Genomic DNA, 27,430 nt, shown 5'->3' with positions numbered 1-27,430 from the left:
TTTAAATAACCGAGAAAGGAATATTTTAGGAATAATAATGTAAAGAAATTAAAACATAATAATGAACTCCAGGAAATTATTAATATGACCTTTCCCTCATTGCCATTTTTCTTCTAGCCAAAATCTGCATACAGCTTGTCTCTATTGAAGGGTCATTAAGTTCATGTCACAAACATCCCTGAATATATATTATCATTACCATGTATTCTCCTTCTGTCTCCTTCTTCCCCTCTTCCTGCATACATACTTATACACACACCCTGATCAATCCATCCACTCATCTTTGACTCTTGGTCTGTCTATATTTCTCTCTTTTGGTCTTCTCATTTCTCATTTTTCCCTTTTTTTCCTTTATATTTTCCAACACTAATAGGGTTTAATGACAGTGAGGATTCTTCCTTTACCCACTGCCTTACTCTTAAATGCCAACAGGCAAGGAAAGATCACTAAACATTTGAGAAAAGCTTCCAACATAAATGTAGGAGTCTAAAACAAACCGAAAAGGAAACGTGGAGAAAACAGAAACAATGAAGGAAGTAGAGGAAACTAAGTTGATGCAGAGAAATAGAGAAATGCAGATATTGACTACAGATGGTCCCCAACTTATAATGGTTCTACATATATATTGTTTTACTTTATGATGGTGCAAAAGCAATAAGCATTCAGTAGAAACTATACTTAGAATTTTGAAAATGAATCTAATAAATTACAGAAAATATTTAAAACTTTACTATAAAATAGAGCTTTGTGTTGGATTGATTTTGCCCAACTGTAGGCTACTGTAAGTATTCTAAGCACATTTAATATGGCCTAGGCTAAGTTACTGATATTCAGCAGGTTACGTATATTAAATGTATTTTTGACTTAACAGTATTTTCAATCTGTAATAGGTTTACCAGGATATAATCCCACTGTAAACTGAGTAGATCTGTGCATAAAATTAGAACCAAGTATTTTAAGTATTTTTAAAAGGAAAAAAATAAAAAATTAAGAAAGAACTCTAGAAATAGAAAATATATTGGCAATTAAAATTTCAACAAAGGAATGGGAAGATAAAATTGAGGAAACCTTGAAAAAGCAGAAGAGATAAAGACATGGAAAATATTAAAATAAAGATAAAAAACACAGAGGAACATTAAAGAAAGTTGAGGAGCAGACCCCAAAAAAGGAGTTGAAGGAACTGAAGAAATATTATCAAAGATGTAATACAAGAAAATCTCCTAGGATGGGAGCCTCTACACTAAGAAAATTTGCTGCAAATGCCAAGTCCAAGAGTTATTTTATAAAGTTTATTCCTAACCACATCATTGTAAAATTTCAGAACCTCAAGGATAAAGAAAGTTCTGAAAAGCTTCCAGAGATACAGAAACAGGTTATATAATGAGTAATTATAATCAGGATACTAGATTATTCAAAAGCAATGGATACTGTAAGACTACTGAGTAATGTCCTCAAAATTATAAGGAATAATGAATTCTAAATCAGAATTCCATATTTTCTCAATCTATTATTTCAAGTGAGGATCAAATCAAGTTATTTTAGACATGCCCAGACTCAAAAAAAAAACTTTAAACACAACTTTTCTTTGGCTGCCAGAAGAGTGTATGTCTTAAAATAAAAAAAAAAAAAAAAAAAGGAGATATCAAACCTGCAGAGAATATGGATCAAGCTCAAGAAAAAAAAATGGACCCAAGAAAAGACTCCAGGAATGGGTCAGGAAGTGGGAACGGATAAGTCACTGATAATTTATTTTATGTTTGACCACTTGAGAAAATTACTGAAAGCCATGAAAAGTGTTCTAAAAAAAAATTGTTTTAAATAATTGATATATAGTCAAAGAAAAGCTAATGGAAAAAAATTCATAGGCAATTTTTAACTCTAGGAACAATAAACAGTTGTAGAAGGAAAAACATATATAGATATAATGATATAATCACTGTAAATATTAATTATTGATGCAAACAAAAATTGTAAAATGGCTATACTGAGACATTATGGAATAAGAAGATATCAGAGAGATAAATACTAATATAGCATGCATTCAACAGAAACTGTCTAAAACTGTTAAGTGAATGAAGAAAAGTTAAAGTGTATTATTTTAAAATATGGTAAATACATAGATTATAAAGCCATACTGCCTAATTTTGTAATTATGAAATAAGAATTAATTCTTAATTAAGAATTAAAAAAAACAACTCCTCATTGATAACAAAAGAAAAATGTGAGAAAGAAAAGCAGGATAAAATCAGCATTCACTCAAATCCAAAAGAAGCAGTCAATATGGTCATTTTCAAAAGAAAATCTTGGCAAGCAGTATGGTCTCTACACTTGGCTATTTTCCCTGAAAAGCAGCAGAACATGTCCCCTCATCAATCACTCTCCCTCTCCCCGGAATATTTCTTTGGAATACATTCCAAAGATCAAGTGTTAAAATCATTTAAATATTATATTCAGATATTGTGAGGTTAGTTTTTGATGAATTTTAATCAGGAATTTTAATCAAACCTTCAGAAATTGCTGCATTGTCTTTGAGAAGAAATTATGCATTCTAACTAGCTGTTAAGTCTATTTAATTGTTACTATGGAGTATTAAAAAAATCTAAATTTAAAACATCTGCAAAATACAAAAACACCCTAAGAGAATCAGCAAACGAGAAACAATTTTAACTTCTATGTATCAAAGAAAGTTCCTTTCCTGCAGGATCTGGGCCATGGGAGGTAAATACTGATTAATCATATACTTATGTTAATTGAATGATGAATTACGTACTCTAAAGAACTATGCTTATATTATAAACAATAATTTACACTATGCATGGCTGACAAATGTCTGATTTATTAAATCAATAAATGCTCTTATAAATTGTGTATGAAAAGATTTTATATATATCAGTTTACAAAGAACATATTGATTTAGTGAACTACATAAATATATGCAAATGTAACACTTAGTCAAGACTACCCAATAAAGAAGTAGCTATATAGATTTTGTGCAAATTATGAAACTCTTGAGTAATGATTTCATAAGCAAGATATATGACTTCCAGTATATGGAAACTGCAGAAATCAATCACTGTATGCAACTAACATAACAATGAACTATTAAAATATGAATTAGGAAATGTTCAGATTAACCAAAATTTATTTAAATAAGAGCACTCTGAAAGCACAAGGTATTTGACAAAACAAAAAGTACTGATGCTGTTCTTTTTCTTATTATTAGTAATATTATTATTATTGTTTCCATTTATTGTGGATATAGTTCCAAGCTCTCAATTAAATATTTGTGTTTGTGTGAGTTTGTTGTAACAAGTTACTATTTCTAAGTAGAAATTAGAGAGATTAAGTAACCACCCAAGATCATGAAGAGCCTAGACTCAGACCAAAACTTTTAGACTCAAAACCCTCGTCTTAACCACTAAAATTATGAAGCAGACTTGTTTCTGACATTAACCATCACAAGAAGTTTACAGTCAAAAGGTTCCAAGTGTAACCCAATGGAATAGGGAGAGAGTTAAATGATTTTCAGGGAAATGAAAATTGACACCAGACATGAAAAGTTTTGGATCCCATAAACCAACTATTCAGAACACACAGTTCCTAAAAATATTTAAGAAAAAATATTTAAAACCCAATAAAAGACATATATGCAAAAAATATAAAACTTCACAGAAACAAAGTTCTAAACTTTCAGTAAACTTAAAAAATGTTCCAACTCATTAATAATTAGTAGATGCAAATTAAAATAACAATGGGATATGATTTAACACTATAATATTGATATGAATTTTAAAATATAACATAAACTACTGGCGAGAATGGAAGAAATGGTGGCTTTCATTTTACCTGAAGTATGACACAAACAATTTAAGAAAGCAATTTTGAATATTAGCCTAGCTTAATCCAACAATTCCACTTTTAAAATATGCCCTAGAGAATCTAGTTTAAGTATATAAAGAGACATACAAATATGCTCAATAAAACTAATACCTATATTAACTTGAAATAACCACATAATAGTGGAATACAATAATTCTACTACAATGAAACTGATATAAGATAATCCAAAGGTTTAAAAGTGCATACATATCATATTTTATGGAAAAGATGTATTTCTGGCATGTTGTACTCAAAAATATGTGTGGAAAGTAAATAATTCAGGGTCTTCATTTTGAACATCAAATTATTTTTTTAATAATTTTCTTCAAATTACACACTTCTTCAGCACTTTGAAACACACCCAATATTAAAGAATTCTTTAACAATTATGCCATGGAGACACCACAATGTGACCAACAATCCCAAATTTATCTATTTTTCCAAATATCAGGGATCTCTGAATAAAGATCGTAAATCAAAACTAAAAATCAAGAAGGTAAAGCTTAAAAACACTTTTCTCAGCCCAAACCACAAATAATTTATCTTGAAGATTTAAAATTCAGTGAATCTTAAAAATTTAAACATTCCAAAAATATCTGTCTAATCTAAATTCCTACCACCTTCCTCAATCCTCTTTTCAGAACCTAATGAGGCATTTCACTTATATTTCTCAAACGTATAAGCTCTTCAGTTCCCAGTGCCTTTGCATACGCTCTTTACTTTTCTAAAATGTTTCTATCTAATCTTCCTGATTGGGTGTACCCACTTCATTTTCCAGAACCTTCTGCCATCAGAACTTTCCCAAACTGCTGACATTTCCCAACAAACTGCAGACCTCGTCTCGATGCTAGTTTCTCCGAGTGCCAGTAATAATCATTTCAGTAATTATTACTCTATCTTATGGCTACATTTTTACCTGTTGGTTTTCTTTAACTGGACCATCCATTACTTAAAAGCAAAGATGCTGTGTCTATTTATCCTTGAAATCACTGTTAGAGAATCAGACTTAACAGATACACATGTGTTGGCTGAACAAAATGAGTATCGTGCTTAACGAATGCAAAGAGGCAGAGAATGAATGTATGGTTTTAGGAAATTTAAAATAGCTACCTTCCCAGATAATAGTGAAACCATAAGTATAAGTTAACCATAGGGGTTGATAATTGGAATGTAAGTTAATTTATTATTATTTATCATCATAAGCATTATTGTTGTTACCATTATTACCTCTGGTTTGAATAATTACTCTATTTCAACTTGAAATTTTTGTGACACCAACACGAGCAAGCTCTCCTGATCATCAGCAATTTAAAGAGTTGTGACAATAACCTTGATTCATGAACCCTATGACTCTTCACCTCTCAAGCCCTTATTCAACTCAAGCTTACCAACATCGTCCAGCACTTACTGTGACAGTCATATTGCAGCAGGTAAGAAAGTGAGCTCTGGAGCCAGTCTGAAAGTTCAAATCCCCATGTGCCACTTCCTACTCATGTTACCTGGGTCAGGTCATTTAATCTCTCTATGTCCCAGTTTCCTAATCCATAAAATAGATAAAACAGTGGTACTTAATTTAACATACTGGTCTAAGTATGAAATGAATTAATACATAAAGACTATTTAGAGTGGTACCTAAAATATAGTCAGTGTTCATCAACTATTATGTATCATTGCATTTATACTTTTACCTGTTAAGTTTGAATTACTTATTTTACAAATTACCAGTAGTACTTGCCATGAAACATACTAAAATGTCTATACAGGGGCACCTGGGTGGCTCAGTGGTTGAGCATCTGCCTTTGGCTCAGGTAGTGATCCCAGGGTCCTGGGACTGAATTCCACATTGGGCTCCCCACAGGGAGTCTGCTCCTCCTTCTACCTATGTCTCTGCCTCTCTGTCTCTCATGAAAAAATAAGTATTTTTTAAAACAATAAATTAAAATGTCTATACAACAGGCAATGTTAGTTGCCTTATAGTGTCCTTTCTTCCTTCTTGAAAAAAAAAAAAAGTCCTAATTTTTTTGGAGTATCCAGTTCTCTTGCTTCCAAGACTTAAGAGTAAGATGGCTCCATCCTTAGCTCCAAATTGGCCCAATAAGAATGAAAGAAAGGATGTGAATTCCTGGCTTACGTGACGGATTTTCCCTCACTCTTTCTGTTAAATCTGAACAAGTAAGCAGGCAAAATGGCAAAATACCAGTTGTTAATGGCAGGCATCCTGAAAGCAGGAGGAAAAGCAACCTTACGATGAAGCCTATATAACCAGTTTCTTGATGACATCACTTAGCCTCTGACTGCGCCTTCCTGCAGTTCTCATCTTGCATAATAAATGTCCTTCATATTTAAGCTAGTTTGAGTCCTAGTGTTTTATTATTTTCTGTCAAAATATCATAAATGAGGCAGAAGCAGTGTGTATGGTGTTGCAGGTAACCTGGCTGAGACAAGGATACCATCCCTGACATGATCACAACAGACTACCACCCAGGTAAAGAACAAACTTTGTTTAAGGTTAATTCTCTATATGCTGCCCACAGTGTTATAAAATACTGTATCCATAAAAGACTTGCTAGCCCCAAGAATTGGTAAAAGGTGAAAGATTCATACAATCTGAAGAGAAATCAGGGCACTCTTAGCTCCAATAATTGGGAAATAGTATAGAAATAGTATACTGACCTCTCACCACTGATACAGAAACTCTTGATCCCCAATTACCGCTACCAAAAAGTACTTTGTAAATCCCAATATTACCCTGTTCAGGGCTGGCTAGCGTTGTGTATTACACCAACCCCAACAAATTTATAGTGCATATTCATTTTAGTTGTTGCCAAAATACTTTACGTGTCACGAAAATATTCACCAAGTGTAATACTCTGACACCTTACAGAGGTTCTCACACATTAATCCTCTCAGGATTCCCCTGGGATTCAAGTCAAAATACAGATTTCCAGGCATCACACCCAGCAAATGGGATTCAACTGTTCTGAAGTGGCACACAGAAATCCACATTTTGCATGCACTTTAATAATTCTGATGCAACCAAACCCTGAACCACATTTTAAGACACCGTGCCTGAGACCAACTTAAAAAAATATATGAAGGAAATGCTGACCAATGGCAACATTACAAGACACAGGCAGCTCCCTCATTATGAAAATCAAATCCTAGCCCAGTCCCACAGACATTTTTTAAACATATGCATTTTTAGTTCCTCTGATAGTTATCTCCATACACTTAGATCTTTTTGTATCACCTCTACATTGTTTACACTGTATGTACAGAAACTCTATTATTTATTTTTCAATTGGTATGCACCTTAGTGCCTTAAAATAATATACCTAGATCATCATTTCTTAGTCCACTGATTTTTGTCCATAACCTGACTCTCCACTACCCTTCACAGCTGAGCTAGATATTACAGAAAATAGTCCCTAGATGTTTGGCCAAAAGGTATCACCTACATCCTTTTCATCTTTCACTCCTACGATCACACATTCTCCTGAGCCATGACAAAACAGAGTAACTGTCTTAATCAGTAAACTATTTCTGAGAGTAATAAAAGTACTTGCTTTAAAACTTCATTTTCAATAATTTATCTCTACATAATTATGTTTCCAATTTTTATATGCTTTATTGCAGCTTTCTGATTTTAAAAAGAAAATGAGCCCAGTTAACTAAAAATAAGTCAGTCATCTTTATCAAATTAGTATTTTTCTTTTCTCACTTGTGTGACACATTAAGAAATGGCAATTAAAAGAGAAGCAAGCTAATTAGCTACCGTGGTTGCTTTCCTATAATCAAGTAAGGCACATAGATGCAGAAAAACTCCGTCTCACTCACATGTAAAAAACCCTTGATTTACTCTGGAGTCTGAAAATTCATCAAAGCGTAACACAAACCCAAAGCAAGGCTCCCCTACAGTACCAGTCATGACAATAATTACAATTTTAAAGTATACATTTTTTAATTTTTAAAACAAAAACGTCCACTGGGGGCTCCTGGGTGGCTCAGTGATTGAGCCTCTGCCTTTGGCTCAGGGTGTGATCCTGGGGTCCTTGGATGAAGTCCTGCATCTCCGCAGGGTGCCTGCTTCCCTCCGCTTATGTCTCTGCCTCTCTCTCTGTCTCTCATGAATAAATCAATAAAATCTTTAAAAATATACAAATAAAAAAATGTCCACTAAAACATTTTCCACTGTGTGCATTAGTGTCAACATGTATTGAGAAGATAATCGGGATGGCAATAAAGGCACTGTGCTGGCAGTTTGCAATTGTCCATTTGTAAATGTCATATCCACCCCATATGCAGTTTTAAAGTTTTCACTCGATTTTGAAGGAAGCAAATTATTAATCATTAGGTAATTCTAAATCTGAAAATTACACTGCTCTAAAGTAATCTTGCAACTCTGCACACAGATCAACAAACCCAGGCTAACAAAATCATTCTAAACAAACCATTTTTCATGTTTCTTTTAAAGCAGCACTGTCCAAAATAATATATTATAAGCCACATGTAATTTTAAATTACCAAGTTAAAAAGATAAAAAGATAAAATCAATTTTAATAAAATATTTTATTTAGCCCCATATATCCAAAATAGTATCATTCCAGTATGTGATCATTATGAATATTATTAATAGGTTATTTTACATTTCTTTTATTATACTAAATCTTTGAAATATGGTGCATAGCTACATTTCAAGAGCTCAAAAGCCACTTTTGGCTAGTAGCCACCCTATCTTAAGAAGTGAGCATTTAGGGAGTAATGATTAAAATAAAGTGAATAACCATGTGCTCACTTAGGTATTAATACCTTGGTCAGGGTAGCTTTTCAAAGAAGGTAGAAAAACAGTATTTTCTGATTATGATCTGAAAGAAGACAGTTAAAATGGTCTTTATGCGACAGTTGGTGATCCAAATCTACATATGCCAAGGAGAATCACTGTGGTATATAGACATAAGAGCCAGCCACAGAAGTCAGTAAATATCAGTTCTCCCATTTAGAAGAAGGACTTTGAGGTACCTGAAGTAGGCCAGGCTCTTCAGCCTAAGGCAGATTTGACACTCTAACTGTGGAATGTATACCCAGAAGACAACTTCTGGTAACAGGAAAAGATTTACTGCAAGTTAAGACGGCAAGATAAATAAATGTTAAATAAAGCTCAAAATAACAACAACGAAATCAATTATTTCAATACATTATCAATTAAATCTTAAATCTTGCCTTATGAAGTAGGTACTTTCTCCTAGAAATCTTGTCTAAATTAGAAAAATAATGTTCGAAGAATGAATGTTCAGGGTCACCTAGTGAGCTCAGTCAGTAGAGCATGGGTCTCTTGATCTCAGGATTGTGGAGTTTGAGCCCCAAGCTGGGTACAGAGTTTACTTAAAAACAAAACAAAACAAAAAAAAGCAAAGAATGAATGTTCAGACTGTTATAAAATGAGGTGATCTAACATATAACCTTTCATATAAGAAAAGGAGAAGTTGAGATATACTGAAACATCTAGGGACATCAATATTTTTACTGCAAATTTGTTATTTCCTATTGAAAATTTATTACAAGTGTATTTAAATTTACTCTTATAATGACTGCATTGCTGTTTCTCACTGAGTTCCATCAATGATAGGGGCTGAAAACCCTGTGTATTTTTACTATGCCAATGTTTGAAGATATATATATATATGATATATATGAATATATATATGTGAAAATATATATATCATATATATGAAGGAAGCAATATATATATTATATATATGAATATATATATATATATGAAGATATATATATCATATATATATGAAGGAAGCAAATAAAAATATGTGGCTTATATATATTATATATATATATATATTATAAAATTAGCAAGCACTGTAATGTACCTAGTCATATCTGCACAACCAAAAGGCGGAGTACCTAAACATTAACAAAGCCATTGCAAGAGAACATCCTTGCAAATCTGACCCCTTTTATCTAAGTACCAGTGGAGGTTCCAGCTTCCTTCCTCTGCTTCATTATTCTCACTTTGTTCAAAAAACAAACTCATTCAAATGAGTTTTCTCAGATTTCAATATTTTAATAGGTCCAAGTAAGATGTGGAGTAAAAGTAAGAATTGTAATGAAACAACCAAATTATTAAAAAAAAAAAAAAAAAAAAAACTAGAGAGCTTGCGTGCAAGCAGAATCAAGACAATCCCATCAACAAGGTCATACTCTCTAAACAGTCAAGTGCTGCTGAAAAACACAGAATTCCAAGGATGCTGTCCAAGGTAACAAAGTGTTTGATTTGGATAGTCATGGATGAGGTGCCATAAATACAAGGCTTGGGCAGAGATAGTGGGCTTTGCACTTCAGAATAAAATCTGGGAAAGCTAAATGAGTACAGTATTACCCAGAAAGAAATCTCCCGAGTTGAAATGCAAAACTAAATAAGCTTTTCCTAATTTTACTCTTCTACTAGTTTTTTCATACTAGTTGCCTGGCAATAGAGGGAAGTCTAAGCTCCCTGCGTATCTTGCATAGCTTTACATTCACCAAATCCATGAATATAAACAAGCAGACTACAATTTTAATTTACTCTCATCTTTCAATGGTTTCCAAGATTAAAATTAAGAAATCTAAGTCCATTCATTCGGGCTTGTTTTCTACAATAAGCAAAAAGATTGGTTTCTAAAAATTAAAAGGCAAGAGAGAAGAGCTTATGTTTTAGATTTGTTTTCCCCTCCAAGAAAAATTATGTGCTGTGAAAAAAAAGTCCTGAAGTGAGTAAGAAAGTGTGTCTTGCACACCATGTGTAGCCCCTGCATGGGCATAGGCTGTGTGACCCAGGATAAATTATTTCTCTCAATCTCAAGCTCCCCACCTATGTGACATAGAAGATTGCTCCAGCTCAGATGCTGAATCTGGGACATTTCTGGCTTCTCTCTAAGAACAAACTGGAATAGAAAAGGCAACAAATTTATTTCCTGAGCACTGTAAACTTTTTTAAAGATTAATAACTAAAGATTATTTATTATTTATTTTATTTGAGAGAAAGCGGGAAAGAGTGCGTGGGTGCACAGAAGCGGCAGTGTGCAGAGGAAGAGAAAGACCCCAAGCAGACCCTGAGCTGACTGCAGAGGGAATCCTGAGACTCGACCACACAACCCTGATATCATGACCAAAGCCAAAACCAAGAGTTGGATACTTAACCTACTTTGGAAGCTTAACCTACTGAGCCACCCAGGCATTCCAGCACTGCAAACTTTCAAAGAGAAATGAGAGAAATGAAGTTGGAGCAGCACTTGAAACAATGAGGGACTTAGGGGTTATCTAAGCCAACAATATTAAAATATCTACTAAAAGCTTTTTTTCCTTTTTCTTTTCTTTTACTTCCAGTATTATATTAGTTTCAGTGTTATATTAGTTTCAGGTGTACAATATAGTGATTCAATACATTGCTCAACACTCATCATCTTAAGTGTACTCTTAATCCCCCTTCATATGTCTCACCTTCCCCCCAATACCTCCCCTCCCCTCTGCAACCACGAGTTTGTTCTCTGTATTTAAACCAAAACTTTTTAAAAGCTCATACTTTTAAATTCATTTTCTCTTCACTAAATGCTATGAAATTAGGATTTCCTTATAATACACTAATTACACAAAAAGTTCCTATAAGACTTTGTCGTGTTTATATCATATTGTTTCCTAGTCTCTCATTTTCATTACATTTATGGTATAATTGAGGTGGTAAAGATAAAGGAGGAAAACACTCCCTAGAAAATTTCAGTTTTCTGAAAACAGAAACAATAACAGATTATTTTTAGAGAGAGCATGCACGAGCAAATAGGGGAGGGGTAAAGGGAGAGGGAGAGAGAGAATCCCAAGCAGGCTCTGTGCCCAGTGCATAGCCTGACGCAGGGCTTGATACCAGGACCCTGAGATCATGACCTGAGCTGAAATCAAGAGTTGTACACTTAACCAAATGAGCCACCCACGGGCCCTTACAATAACAGAATTGTTAAGAGAATTAAAGCTCAAAACCTGAAAATGTTAATTCAAAGTGTGTGAGACTTGTGTATGAGGTGTGTGTGTGTGTGTATGTGTAACTGTCTACAACATGTAAACGTCTAATAAATGTTAACCATTTTTAATGTCACTGCTCTCTTTCTTGATACTTCTCTAAATTATAGTCAACTTTAAAAATCAAAGGTATCACTCAAGGCAATGCAGTTTCTCCTTTCTTTGAAACATTGCTGATATATGTAAGTCAGTATCACACAACACTCACCTGCTTACATCAAATTTCTTCATTAAACTAAGTTTTATTAACTCTGTCCCAGTTTTCTTGAAAACAGGGATGTTGTTGTTAACAATTATATCACATTTTCCACAAAAGCACTAGAAATATTTCATTGACTATCTTTAGCCTGATTGCATAATGAAATCTAGCACATTCATTGTGCTGTTACATTCCTAGCAGCCCGCCAAGTGCCTGCCACACAGTAGATGTTAATAAAAACTTACAGAATCAATAAATTAGAGATGTAGTACATTATTCTTTTTAAGTAAGCTCTCCCCAAATGACAGTATTTTTCTTAAAAAGTAAATTAAAATCAAACTTCAATCCCTATATTAAGAATATTTTAAAAGTTCCAAGTCTTAAGGCAAACAAATAAAAATAAATTTTTAACTAAGAACAAATTCTTTTAGAACAAAGTCTTAAAGCAAATATTAATTAATTAGACACACGTAAAAACAGAAGTTTATTAATGACCTCCCATATTTGACATAAAATCTTCAAAAGAAAATTTTGTAAGGTCTCCAGATGAGTATCTTTTTAACGAGACATTATTGCATTCATTGAAAAGGCCTATTATTCAAACACTAATGTCTGGCACGAAGACAAAGACTTTCAAAGGCTTGCAACACAGAAACTGCTAGATCAATGGGCTGAACACACAGGTAGTCATTCATGAAGATTCAGCAGCATCTCACCCGTGGAGAGCACCAAGTGAGGTGCTATGCAAAACACCACAAAAATGAAATAGGTAAGACAGGTTCTGTTCTTAAGATAGGGAAACTCTATGATGCCATAATAAATTGTGTGACAGATAACTAGTTTTTCAACCTCTCCTCTTTTCCCTTCAATCCAATTAGGATCAACACAGGAACAGTAATTCCTATCAATAATTAAGTAAGCACTCATTTGCCATATTTATAAGTTCACTACAATATGGTCATTTATTCCTCCCTACAACCTAGTGAGGAAAGTCATTACTGCCATCATTTCACAGTCTAGATATGAGACTAAGGAAAGGAAAGATGAAATAACATGCTAAGGTCTGAAAGGTAGAGAAAGAACAAGACAGACAGATTTTGAAATTCTGAAGCCAGGAGTGAGAAAGTAATTCTAAAATCTTACTCTCTGACCATGTCTTTGTTTCACTTTCCCAATCCTAAGGAAGTGCACAAATGTCAGCTGCCCTAACGTCATACCCCAGGGCATCTCCCCCTTGAGGCTTTCTTCTGAGAGATGGACACAGAATTCCAGGTAGGTGTCGCCAAGGTGGGATATATCAAAGGAACAGAGAACAAACAGCAGATTCCCTCAGACCAAGGCATTGGACAGTTTTGTTCTCCAAGGCTGAGAATAGAGCCTGAAATGCCCTTAACATTATTTGGTGCTTCAAATACTTCTACAGGAGGCTTAAAAACACCTGATACTATATTAACAATAACAAAATTTCCTACTAACTCTTGTTAAATAAAGTGGAGAGAGAAATGGGGTGAGGAAAAGAGCAGTACTATAGCAATGATGTTTGGGATTTATATGTGTGTATATATATATATATACACATGTATACATATATATTTGTATATATGTATACATACATATGTATTTATATATATTGTACACATACAAATATATTTATATATTTTTTGAGAGGATTTATATATATTTATATACATATTTGGGGATTTACATATATATTTTAAAAAATTTTTTTAGAGAGTTAAGAGATGTCAGAAACAAGGGTGTTATTTACTGGATTCTTAGTTTGGAATGAAAGAGGGTTTTCTGACTGAGAATAAATTTACAATACTTTTTCGAAAATAAAAATGTGTTAGAGAATGAAATAACAAAATGAGAAATCACGACCATTGTCACTTTGACAAGCAGGTGTGAATTTTAAACGTACTATTGTTCCAGACACCACCAATAAAGTCAGAATTTACTGAGTTAAATGATTATTTTATTTTCATGTTTTATCAGTGATCACAGATCAAGTTATTTATTGTCACAAAAGACTAGGTCTAATTATGGCAGTTGTATGATTATGTGTAATATGTACTTTTCAAAAATTTTAATGACCTTTCTTAGAGAAATTAAGTAAGATTTAATTTAAAATTAAAAGGCGATGCTTTTATTTCTAAAAGGGCCAAATTTAAGAACAATTAATAAAGATGAATACATTTTCATCAGGTTTCAAATTCTATTCTGTGAATCAGACCCCAAGTTCAGGGAAACTGCTGCTATATTTAAAAGGTCAGTTGTCAAAACAAGAAAAAAAGTATTAGTTTCTGTTTACTAGCTGAAACAATCACAACTCCACAATTATACCCATATTTTCATGAGTCAGAGCTATAAAAACAAGGTCAAGTTCTTGAATTTTTTAATAATAAAAGTGGGACATAAAAAGGTTCCAAGTTTCTAAACAAGAAAGGAAGAAGTTCTAAATGCTACGTATAGCTCTATTACTGAACAAAAACAAAAACAAAAATGCTCAATAAGCCCTACCTGTAGCTTCTTAAGCAAGCAAGATCTCCAGATGCGGCTGTGTATCTCTATCTACGCAGAACGGCAAATCGTTTATTTTGCAATCACTAATCAACACGTGCTTTAAACGGTCTTTCCAAGCAAACTCTGTCTCTTTAGCAACCTTATAAATTTTCCAGATTTCAAAGGACCCATTCATATTAGTCAAAGTCACTTCAAATCTGATTATTCAAACTGTAAATGTAATTACATAATCACAATGTCATATATTATATGCCATTTGTGGAAACTATGCCAAGGAAAGCAAATTAATATTTATAAAAAGGACTGAGGTAAAAAAAAAAAGCATATTCTTTTTATTAGAAAAATTAAAGGTTTTATCCCTAAATAAGCAAATCACCGTGCTTAGTTTATTTTAATGACTTCCCTCAGTTCACAATTCTCACATCTAATCAACACACCCCACCCAACACATCCAATCAACATTGATCCTACTATTCTGCCCCTGAGTTTTTCTTCAATTCATCCACTTATCCCCATTTTTGTAGCCACTACTGTAACAGCATCCGTTATTAAAATTACATAAAACACTTTCCATCTTATCATTCTACTGAGAAAAAAAAAAAAAAAAGAGTGAGAAAAAGGGCCAGAGTTGAGTTAACTGAACTCCAGAATTACAATCTATAGCTTGAATTCATATCGGTCAGTAAAAATAAATCACATTTAAAATTAGAACGAGGGTATTCAAACAATGTAAGACTTAGGTTTCAATTATAATACAAATACGTCTCCATCGCACCATCTGGGGAGTTTCCATTGTCTCATAGACACAAAAATTCAGAAACTCCAATATTATCAAAAAGTGTTTTAATGAATACTTAGATGAATCTGGAGTACTACTTGGAGTGTTGTCTAGTAACTACTTCAAGTACAAGAGGTAGGCTTGCTAAGTGTAATGATTATCCTGAGAGAAGGATTTCACTAAATAAAAAAAAAAAAAGACAGAGCTTTATGAAATAGTAGCTGAATTAGCATTATTGCATTAATTTAAAACTATATCCATGGGGGGGAAATATAATTTTGAGAAATGATGTCCTGACACAAATATTTGGTTACTAAGTACGAGCAACAGTCAAGAGACTACAAATACTCTTAAAATAAGAAAAAAACAAACATATATTTTAATTCTTACTAATTTAAATACTTGCCTTAAAGCATTGTTTAGTAAATTTAGGTCATGTTATATTATTTCCTTGCAGTTGATCAAGTTAACTCTCTAATTTTACTGCATTACAGAAAAGCAAAACAAAAATTTATGTTTGGAAACCACAGGCCTCTCAAGGAAAAAAGTTTTTATGCACAAACTTATCTCGCCTACCAACTGTGAATGAAACAATCTATGGAATAATCAATAGCTAGATGGAACTTGGTTTTCACTGTGAAGAAGCTTTATCCTGTTACTCAGAGAACTTTAAGGAGAAAAATCACATCAAGATAAATTATTTTTCCAGCATGGCAGCAAAAGATTAAAAAAATACCAGCTTTCTTCACTCCAAACTAGTATAATTCTTTTTTTCTGGAAGCTGATTCCAGCACATCTGGCCCTTGGTGTAGCAGAAAGAGGACACATGTTGATGATTTAAGACTCAGTCCCTTTCTTGACCTTAAACCAAGTAACCACATCTGAAAGCCTCATTTTTCTCCCCAGAATGCCTACAGCTGGACTTTTAGAAATCGGTATGTATTCAGTCTGGTTTAATTCATTAATTTTCAATGAAAATAGATTCCATAAGCCATTCATGTCTGTTAATGGAACTTTTAATTACCCAATGGGTGATGTTAACCTATCAAGCATGTATTGGCCAAAGAAAGACAATGAGGGGCCTTGGCTGCATCTAAAAGACCTCCAGTGCGCTAGCAACTTACTACTTCTCAGAATTTGGCCCATTTACAGGCCAGGCAGCATCTGTTCATCTAGGAGACTATTAAAAATATCATGTCTTGGCCCACCTCACATCTACTGAATCTTACTCTACATTCAACAGATGTTCATATAGTTCCTATGACACTCCAGTTTAAGATTTAATGCAAAACACATTTGCTATTTTCATCATATTGATAGTGGAGACGTAACTACAAGTAATTTGGCTAATCTACAAGGGTCTCTCTAGAACCAAGTTTAAGAGGAAGCCTAAGCAGGTGATGTTGTCTTAATGAAGATGGCTGGGCAAACATATGCTTCCTCTGATCTGAGTACCTCTTTACACTCATGCTCTCAAGTCCACCAGGAAGCTGGGAAGCACCTATGGAAATGATTACATGGAAAATGTATATTCAGACACTGAAATTGGTAAAGTCTTAAAAAACTACTGGTATTGTGATTTCTCTAAAGATTCCAATTCTGTCAAGAGCCATGTCCCTTAGGTAATGGGCTTGGCAAGGGAGGAACCCAACCGGTCAACAATCAATCCTTCCCACGTTCCAGCATTGCAGGCCTTTCTCAATCTTTCATTTACTTGGTCAGCCATTTAACACATGCTTATTCAACACTACCTATGTCCTGCCATATTATGGATAAGAATATAGTCAGCAGAGAATAAAACAGACCTGACTCTGTCTGTATGGAACTGACATTACCACAGTTCTAAAACAGGTTATCACCCTCTTCCAGAAACACACACAGGAACCAAAGACACCTCAGTGTCCTCATTTCTCAAACACAGGGATGTGGAAAAATCTTTACACTATAGTTCCAAGGAGGCAAAGTTGGGAGAATTTTTTTCAAAGAAACTTTTTTTTCCCTGTGAAACTAAGTAAAATCCTGTTCTAAGTCTTCCTAGCAGGAGGACACGTTTTGAATAGATTTACTTGGTACATTTTTAACTTACTAGATAGAAGCTAAAGATCATCTGAGCTAGCACATCTTATATAACACCTAGACTTCTATTCTTTTTCCTTCCGTAAATCCTTTTAAAAAATACCTGACCCCCTGGCTTCTTTTCAAATTTTTTGGTCTCCTTTTTATTTCTTCTAATGGCTTTTCCTTCCATTCAAAGAGAGGGGGTAAAGTGAAAATCTCATCAGGATTAGAGACTGATTATTCTTTGAGGAATGGTCTTTGGCCTCCTTCCTGCTCTCCACTGTGCTGTTCGGAGAAGAATCCCATTTCTATTGAGATTCTGCCGCATATAAAATTTTCAGGTATAATTGTTGGCTTTATCTAAGGCAAAGGGTCATTTTATCACAGTAATAAGTAATGAAAAAATGCTAAGGAATAAGAAGGGGATATGAAGAACCTCCTAGAAGGTAATTTATTTCAGTTATATTTCAATTATAATACACAGATGTTCTAAGATTCCCAGAAAGCCCTGAAAATAGGGAAAGTCTGAGATTAGTACACCTACAGTGCAAGAGTCATGTTGAATTCATTTTTGTTTCCCTGATGCCTATGTCTGCTGGAGTGGTGGGTGAGGAAATCAACTAGTAAATATTTTATACATTTTGGTTCTTGGAGGTTTTCTTATCTAAATCTCTAATTTAGCCATGAAACACGAACTGCTTCATTTATTTACTCATGCGCTTGGAGAAATAACTGCTGAGCACCTGTTGTGTACAGGTACCGAGCTGGACCCTAGGAATGGTAAGCCACAGACATGACACCAAAAGCCCTTGCAAAACTCATGGTCCAGAGAAAGAAATGAAACTGCTCAAATATGTAAAATGGCATTTGTGATGCAAAGAGAAATCTCTAGTAGAATTTAACCTAAAGAGTGAGAGAAACAGACCGTGTTCCTATATGATACTTAAAACAGTGACCAGAAGCATACACACATAATAAAAAAAGAAATTCGGTACCACTGATCCAACACAGTGATCATTATAATTATTAATAAAATTATAGGTAATAAAAGCCAGATGCCAAATTACATTATGGAAAACAAATAAGAATATTACTTACTAAAAAGATAAAAATATACAACTCTAAGTATTCACCAATACCTATCACCACCAACACATTTATCAAGAAAATGATACAAAAATCTTGCTTTTTTATTTTTTCTAGAATAAGCCTTTTTAAGTTTCTAACGTCTCAATTTAAGTACTGATTTTCTTCTTTCAAATACTGTTGGCCAGGATTTCAAATAAAAGAGATTGGATTTCCAGATAAAATTTTGGCCTTTGGTTTAATAACTTTCCAAAAACCCCTTGAATTTTTGACTCAGAAGGATATGACCTATTCTTTTTCATGTCCTACCTGAGTGACAGTTGTGGTGGCAAGCTGGGTGTTTCTGTCCTAAGTGAGAATTAAAACACCCAAGGCTAGAGCAGTAAATCCGAGCACAGATAAGAAGGTTGTGTCCTCAGTGGCTGATCGCCAGCTAAGTTTGTGAAAAGCAAAAGAAATTCCAACAGCTACAGAGTCAGTTAAGAAAGGGGCAAGCAGATGAAGTACAAATGTAGAAATGCTGAAACCAAAGAAGTGACTAAAGAAAAAAAGAAAGAAAGAAAAAAACTAGGAGTAATGTTGGTAAAACCATGATGAAAAAGACTTTACAAAAAGAATTCACAAAGGAGGAGGAAGCAGATGAGTGACGGCAGAGGGCAAATAATAAGGGGTTAGTGAGTGAATGAGAAATAAGCATAGAAGATTATTTCAAGGGAAAGAGAAAGGGAAATATCTAATGGGCAGAAAGAACTGCTGCTTTGTTTTCAGATAATGTAATCATGGCTGCCTTCCAGTTTCCATCCTTTCAAATTGAAGATTATGGGCTAATCATTCAAGAAATAGAATGGATGTTTTCCACACACATTAAAATATGGTACCTTGGATACCCAAATTTAATTTAAAATTTGGGACAATTTTAAGATAATCTTAAAATAAAACTTTTAAGCTTTCACCCCAGTAAAGTTTGAAGGAATTCTGATTTAATTTTTTTCTATTATTTTTGTTGGTAAGGTAGCTTAAATAGTGACTATAAACTATTATAAGGTAGCTTAAATAGTGACTATAAAGTATTATGAGATTAACTCATAGAAGGAACTGTGGTCTAGTTTGATTCTACTCATTCCTTTGCTACAGTATTTATTTGAAATTAATTAAATGTAATTGTTTTTCCTATCCTCATTTAAAACAAAATCTTTCATCTCCCCTGTATAAGTACCAAATTATGTCCTCTAAGTACTGATGTACAGACTTAATTTCCAAGATTTACATAATTCCTAACAACAAACAACATGCATTCCTTTCATCTAAATCGTGTCTTTGTTCAAAAATAAACAGTATATTCAACTAAAATATATCAAAATAATGCCATGGTAGGGAATAATTTAGAATTCACCCAAATGAAAATTTCTGAAATTTATATTTCTCACAGCAACTATAAATCACAAAAACATTGCTCAAGTACGCTAAAGCTTGAAATTTGCATATTCAAAAGTAAATCAACTTGCAGTGCTTCTGGGAATAATGATCCCATATCTGCTGAGTAATTTTTAAGTCAAAATAATTTATTATTAGGAAAAGAGTTTAGAAATAATCCATTACTGAGGCAAGGATACAGATATTAAAAAGAACAAAACTGAACACTAACCAAAGAAAAAAAGTGACTACATTTATTTTTTAAAAGAGCCATAAAAGGAAAGCTTATTGAAATATTTTGCTTTTTTATTGACAATAATAATCATTTATTAATTAGTGCACATTATTAGTATAAACTATAGAATCTATCCATTTGCTTTTAGGAAGTGTGTCTAATAAATATTCAATTAGCTAGTCAGACTCCAAGAGTCATTTACAACCTAGACTCAATATTTCAGGAGGTCTGAATGACTGAGCATGAACATGGACTCGGTTGTTACTTTTTTCATTTTCTAAGCATTGTGGGGGCTGCATGGTCACACATAAAGCTCAGGCTTATCTAAGCACGGACAATTCACAATTGTCAAGACACTAAATTTCTATCCTGGGGAGCTAATTACTACATAGAGTCCATATAAGGAGTCTACACGTGATCCCAGTTTCTGAAAGGAGGAGATCTCAAGCTGTACTATCATACTTATAGTTAAAAGCAAGGTTCTTGAAACCACCGTAAGGAAATGCCTCAAGGACACCAAACTCATATAAGCAGAGCTGAAACCCCCTCCACAAGAAATGTGGTTCCAAGACCCTCCAAGGGGTTTTTGATCAAAACCAGGAGAATAAACTAAACATAAAAAAATATATTCACTATTGGGCAGCCTCGGTGGCTCAGTGGTTTAGTGCCGCCTTCAGCCCAGGGCACGATCCTGGAGACCCGGGATTGACTCCCACGTGAGGCTTCCTGCATGAAGCATGCTTCTCCCTCTGCCTGTGTCTCTGCCTCTCTCTGTCTCTCATGAATAAATAAATAAAATCTTAAAATATATATATATATACACACATATACTATATTCACTAGCAATTAAACAAATACAAATTAAAATTATGAGATTCAACTTTGCATGTGTGTAATTGGCAAAAACAAAAAAAAATTTGAATATCCTTGTGTGAGCTATGTCATGGGAGTGTTGCCAGATGTGAAAATTGGTGTCACTTTCATGAGGTCAATTTCACAACATGTATCAAAAGACTCAGAATTTTCGCTGTAGGAATATATTATGAGTAAGCAGACAAGCGCTGGAAAATATACGTCCAAGAATCCTTGTTCACTGTAGGACCCTGAGAGCAATAAAAAAAATAAAAATATTGAATCGAACAAAGTATGGTTCATAAATGGTCATAAGCAATGATTTAGGTTATTGTGAAAAAAGGCTACCTGTAAAATATCACTTAGGAATTTAGGATAATTCTTCTTTATACATAATATATAAAAAAAACGAGAATGTGAGGAGCAAGTATTTACACATGTATATGTATCTGTGTGTGTGTACATGGTGTGTGTACCAAAAAAAAAAAAAAGGTTGAAACAAGACATACCAAACTGTTACATTATCTTTCAGTGCTAAAACTGTAATTTTACTTTTTTTTTAAGATTTTATTTATTTATTCATGAGAGACACACACACACACAGAGGCAGAGACACGGGCAGAGGGAGAAAGCAGGCTCCATGCAGGGAGCCCGATGTGGGACTCGATCCCGGGTCTCCAGGATCATGCCCTTGGCTGAAGGCAAGCACTAAACTGCTGAGCTACCCAGGCGTCCCATAATTTTACTTTCTTTTTCACATCTTCCTGCATTGTCAAGATTTTTAGAGTAAATATGCATGACTCTAAAATCAGGGGCAATACAGATGTGAACACAACAAACCAAACAAGCTTAGAATTCTACAATATTGTCTCAGACTCTGAACATGTTCTTCTATAAATGTGGTTATGTTCTATCCCGAGATCGGCTCTGACCTCCTGAGACAGCCAAAACAATCAGAACACCTGGACAGACTTAATTTCCTAATGGCTTCAGAACAAGGCTTAGATTCAAAATGCTGGCTACATATAATCCATTCTATGCCTGGGGATACTTTCAACTGTAGTGCTGAATTAATAAAAGATGAGAAAACACTGGGGCCATACATACAGCTACTAGCTATTTCCTGTGCTTATTCACATTTTATTTGAGATAGGCCATTGGTAGTGGAATCTATGGTCAGTTGTAATAAATAATTAAAGGCTAGGGAAAAAAATTAAATACTTCATTTAGTATCAACAGATAAATTGGCTTAAAATCTACCAATGGTATTTTAGTTTGGTAATCATCTTGAGAATGCTTAGGTTTAATTTAAATGCAAAATTCCTAACAGCAGTCTCCAATACCCTTACTATAAAAATTTTAAGAGCTGTTCTTTTCCTGGGCCAGTCATTCAGAGGCACAAATAAGAACAATATAAACCATTACTTCAAAGAATTTAAAGTCAAGAAGGGAATACAGGCAGGGAAACCAGTAATTATACATCACTGCTTTAAGTGTTAAAACAAACAAGTATAGGGTGGCCTGGGACTGCGGAGTAAGTGCCTCTTGGACAGGGTAATGACTGACCAGGTGTGAGAAGCTAAGCCGAACCTTGAAAGACAGTAAGATTTAGTCAAATGATTAGAAAGTAGAGTATTAATTTTTTACCACCCTGTGGAAGGAAGAAAAAGTAATCATAGGGACAAAGAGCATTTCCCATCAATAGGCCTGTTTAATTTTGTCCCAATAGCATTCATTCCTTCACTGAAAAGTTTTGATTATCTACTTTAACTCAGACACTGTGCTTGCTAAGTGAAAAAGAAACAACTGTTCCTGCCCTTAAGGAATATAAAGACAGAGTCATAAACAGAGAATTTTAATTATATGATCACTATCCCCATGTGGCTGAGTATCAGAAGCTATGGTAACATCTAGGAGAGACATAAAATCTGAGTGTCTCAGAGAAAACTTCTTTGAGGAAATGGCATCTAAATTGAAATCAAAGCAGAAAAAAAATTTTTTTTAAATGCAAAATAAAAGTAAGTATCAAAAATAAGTGGTGGAGATTAGTGAGTTATGCTCAGGAAAGTCAAGAGATGCTTGATAGCATCAACATGAGGAGTTTAGATTTCACCCTGTGGTCAGCGGAGAAACTAGAACGGGCTTTAAGAGAAAGGAGTCATATGATCAGATTTGTACCTAAGAAAGATTATTTTGCTATGGGTGTAATGGAATGGAATAGAGCAAGACTAGATGAGCCAGACTAATCTGGAAAAGACTTTTGGAATAACGAAAGTAAGAAGTGGTGGTGGTGGTGGTCACAACTAAGGTAGACGAAGTTGTGATGGAAAGTAGCCGCCATTCAATATCAGCCATTTGACAGGTTTTGAGGAGTTAAAAATCAATACGACCATGGTGATTAATCACATATGTAAGGTGTATGGAAGACAAAGGCATCTTGGATATCTTCCAAGTGTTTCATGGGAGAAAATATGGGTGTCATTCAAAAACACAGGAACTTGGGTGGAGGTGGGAGATGAGACTCATTTTTTCTATACTTAGTTTGGAGATTCTTCAAATGTCCAAGTTGTGATACCATTTAGAAGGCAGGGAGGTAATATGGATATAAGGCAGATCTGAGCTGAAAAACAGATCACAGTGTAGGAACATTAAAAAATGAAGAGTCAAGGATTTGGGAGATCTGGGACATGAAAATATAGATATTAACACAAGGGGGTTGATGGAGATTTCCCAGAATGTCTCAAGCAGGTAAAGGTGGGAGAACAGGAAGGAAACATTTAAGTTATACAGACATGTAAGGAACTGAAATTGGAAGAGGAGCCCCTGGAAGGATACAGCAGTCAGAGATACTGGGCAAAACCAGGAGTCCATCACAGAGGCCCAGACTGGAGAGCGAGTCCCAATGTGGAAGGTATGGTTAACCCTCTCCAAGGCCACAGTTGCACAAGTCAAGTAAAGCTACATAAAAATAAAAAAAAATTAAAAAATTAAAAAAAAAAAGCTGCATCAATACAGACTGCTGTTAGGCTGAGGAGAGAAGTTGAATGAGGATGTAAAGAAAAGAACACAAAGATATCCATCAAAAAATTGGCTTTGGATGGGAGGAAGACAGAAGCAAAAAGAGAATAGGAGGTAAGGGAGTGTTTATTTGTAAACTATTTTTTAAGACAGAAATGAGCCAGTAGAGTGAAAGAGGGATAAATCATGAAACGGATGCATTCAGAGCCCAGTGGTGGGTGTTAGCATGTTAGCCACAGGCTTTTTCTGATAAGGATGAATGATGGAGGAAAGAATGCTCTAAAACACAGTCAGGTTATAGACACCTGGCAAGAAGTAAAAAGAATCACTACCTTTTGGTTACGGATCTTAATGTGAAGTTTAGTGGAATGTGTTCTGGAAGAGGTTGGAGGAATAAGCTTTGAGAAGAGTAGAGAAAAGAGGAAAGAGAGACTACAATGGAAAACGGGAAAGCTAACCAGGAAAACAGACCATGCTTGTTTTTCACTATTCAACATTCTTTCAATGATTTATGCAACACTTGATATGTGAGGGCCCAGTGAGGTTGTAAATCATACATTCATTGTCACTCCTGAGTCTCTACCTGAAGAAATGTTAATCATCCCAGGTATAGGTGTGGAATAAGTAGGTAGATGGGTCTTTAGATGCAGTTTAGCTAGATGGGTCCCATGAAAAGAGAAAAAGACAAGGTAGTTGAGAGGATATTACCAAATGGGTCTTTGGAAATGATGAAACATGGCTCAAAAGAGAGTGGAGAAAATTAGGAGGAAGATAATAGAAAGAAACTAAATGGACCATGAGATCTAAGGTCTCAATTAAGCATCAGTATTAACATGAGAACAGGAAAGGTAGAACACCTACAGTGTCTGAGAAGGAGGGCATGTTAAATACACCAGGGTTTAAGCAATTCCAGGAGACAGCAAATCCAGATTGTGGACTATGAGGTTAACACAGTGAGGATGTGGGGCAGTCCAGGTGGCTCAGTGGTTTAGCGCGACCTTCAGCCCAGGGCCTGATCCTGGAGACCTGGGATCGAGTCCCACATCAGGCTCCCCGCATGGGGGCCTGCTTCTCCCTCTGCCTGTGTCTCTGCTTCTCTCTCTCTCTGTCTCTCATGAGTAAATAAATAAAATCTTTTTAAAAAAACATGGTGAGGATGTGAAAATACTAGTGTTGGAATAGTCGAAGAATTAAGAGGCCTGTGGATATCAAGTAGGTAACAGATGTGGATCCTTGAGTGTCACTCATGTGCTGGCTGAATTTGGGACTGACTGGAAAACTGCAAACCGTGTGACAAAGGCCCCAGGAATGGAGGGTGAATGACTAGGCTTTTGGTACAAACCGGCAAGAGGGAAAAGAAGGTAGTACAGCAAAACAATCAGCTTAATAAGAGCCCATGATTTCACACAGGATAGAAAAGAAAACACTGGGCATCTCTTCTCCCTTCTCCACACCTCTTCACACTGGCTATTCCAACTTTCTTAATTTCTATTCCTCTACCTTCTTTAAGAAAGAATAGAAGCCATTGAGTGAGAATCCTTTTATCTTCTTGCCATCATACATAATTCACAGGTCCTGGCTCTAACTGTAAAGTAAAAAGGGCGTGGGCCTATGAGGAGATGATCTCAGGAAAGGCCTAATCCCCACTGAAGGCTAGAGATTGATGAGCCTTACTGGGTCCGCACCAGCAGCCACATGGCTAGAAGAATGGTGTTTCCAAAAATAATCTTCCAAGAGAAAACATCTGCAATCCAGGTACATGGTGGGACATATGTCTCATTTAAAAATTAGGTCTATGGATTCCAACAGACCTTTCTACCAAGTGACGTAGGGTGAAGGGATGAATTAGTTAGTCCCCAGGAACCTTACCAAGTCTTCAGAAATTACATTTCCTGGGTCACAGAAAAATACAGCAGATATAGTAAAGTTCACCAATACTCCTTTTGTTCTCCCCTTTACTGTAACCCTTATAGTTGAGCAGGTCTACATGACTAATGAGAGCCATGATATGTGAGAGGAAGTGATGCAATGAAAGGCCCATGTAGAATTCTCCAAGTTCTTTACCTGAAATGGAGAATAATCAGGGTGTATTTCCAGATAACGCACATATAAGGTCTTCAATCTGATTCCCCAAGTGATGATATAGAGCACCCACCAGCCAAAGATGAATATAGAGAGGAAGCGAGAAATAAACCTTAGAAGTGGCTCATATTTCATAATTACTTGGTTATAGCAACATAAGAAGGCTATGCTCACCAAAAATAGAAAACTTCCATACTGACCAAGAGTCTCCAGCAACTCATCCTCCTAGAAAATCTTATCTCCAATAACAGGTGGACTAAACAATCTCTTCCCTAGAAGGCCAGTGGGTCATACAGCAATTTAGCCCTAAGGAAAAATGTAGCATCCCCTAAAGAACTCCTCAAGAAAAATTATACATATGTAAACATCTTCCCAAACCCTACCCCTTTCCTTTGGCCTAAACAAGGAAGCAGTTCTGAATCATGATATTTGTCCAAGATCAAGTGCATCAAAATGATCATTTTCTTGTTCAAGTGCCTTGGACGACAGCTCAACCAATAATGTAAAATGATGTTCTTAATTTTCTTAATTGACAGGGCTATAATAAAAAGAATAAAACATATTTAGTCACTCATCGCATATAAGTGGTTTTCTTTCAGTAAAGAATTTAAATGCTAATTGATAAGTACTTGAAGAGTAAAGCTAAAATTAACTTCTAGGCATTATATAAATATTAATTGAGAACTTTCATAATTACATCTTATACAGAGATGAGAATTATCTGATTTTTATTCCTATCATTATTGGTTTAAAGTATTAATACACACTTTATGCCACATATGTGGGTTTGAAATCACACCAATAAGTTCAAATGAATTGTAGAAGATTATCCAAAAGAATAAAATATTATACATCATCTCTACCATCTGCAGGGGAATGGGGTGGTTCATTATGTCATATTCTGCTTTGCATCCTGGTAAATCTCTATCTCCTGTGAAATCTCTTCCTATAGAATGTATGCTCATCAGGAATTTTTGAGGTTCATGGCAAAACTACTGATGTTGGTTACAGAAGTCTGCCCTGGGTACACTCAAATCTAGGATTTCGTTTGTGCTGCAGATGCTGTGTGTGTAAAATTGACCTATTCTCACATAGCACAGTACAGTTATTTGCTTAAGGTTAAGTCCATGTAAGTTCCCTACATTTTCCAAGGGCAAACAGAATAAAAAGCTATGATATGAAAGTGGAAAGCTCTCGCTTTTGTAGACTTTGGGGTTGTCATACCGACATCTATTCCTTTTTCTTA

The 27,430-nt window shown here is 34.7% G+C and overlaps 1 protein-coding gene across 2 annotated transcripts in view; it reads right to left on the bottom strand.

Annotated features, from left to right (window-relative positions):
* Positions 1-27,430, bottom strand: part of PARP8 (poly(ADP-ribose) polymerase family member 8) — a 178,068-nt gene that overhangs the window by 128,454 nt on the left and 22,184 nt on the right. The gene's annotated exons all lie outside the window — the stretch shown is intronic.

Source organism: Vulpes lagopus, chromosome 3, assembly GCF_018345385.1.
Source record: "Vulpes lagopus strain Blue_001 chromosome 3, ASM1834538v1, whole genome shotgun sequence".
Lineage (NCBI taxonomy): Eukaryota > Metazoa > Chordata > Mammalia > Carnivora > Canidae > Vulpes > Vulpes lagopus.
Note: the sequence above shows the minus strand (reverse complement) of the source record. Positions and strands in the feature narration are given on the sequence as shown.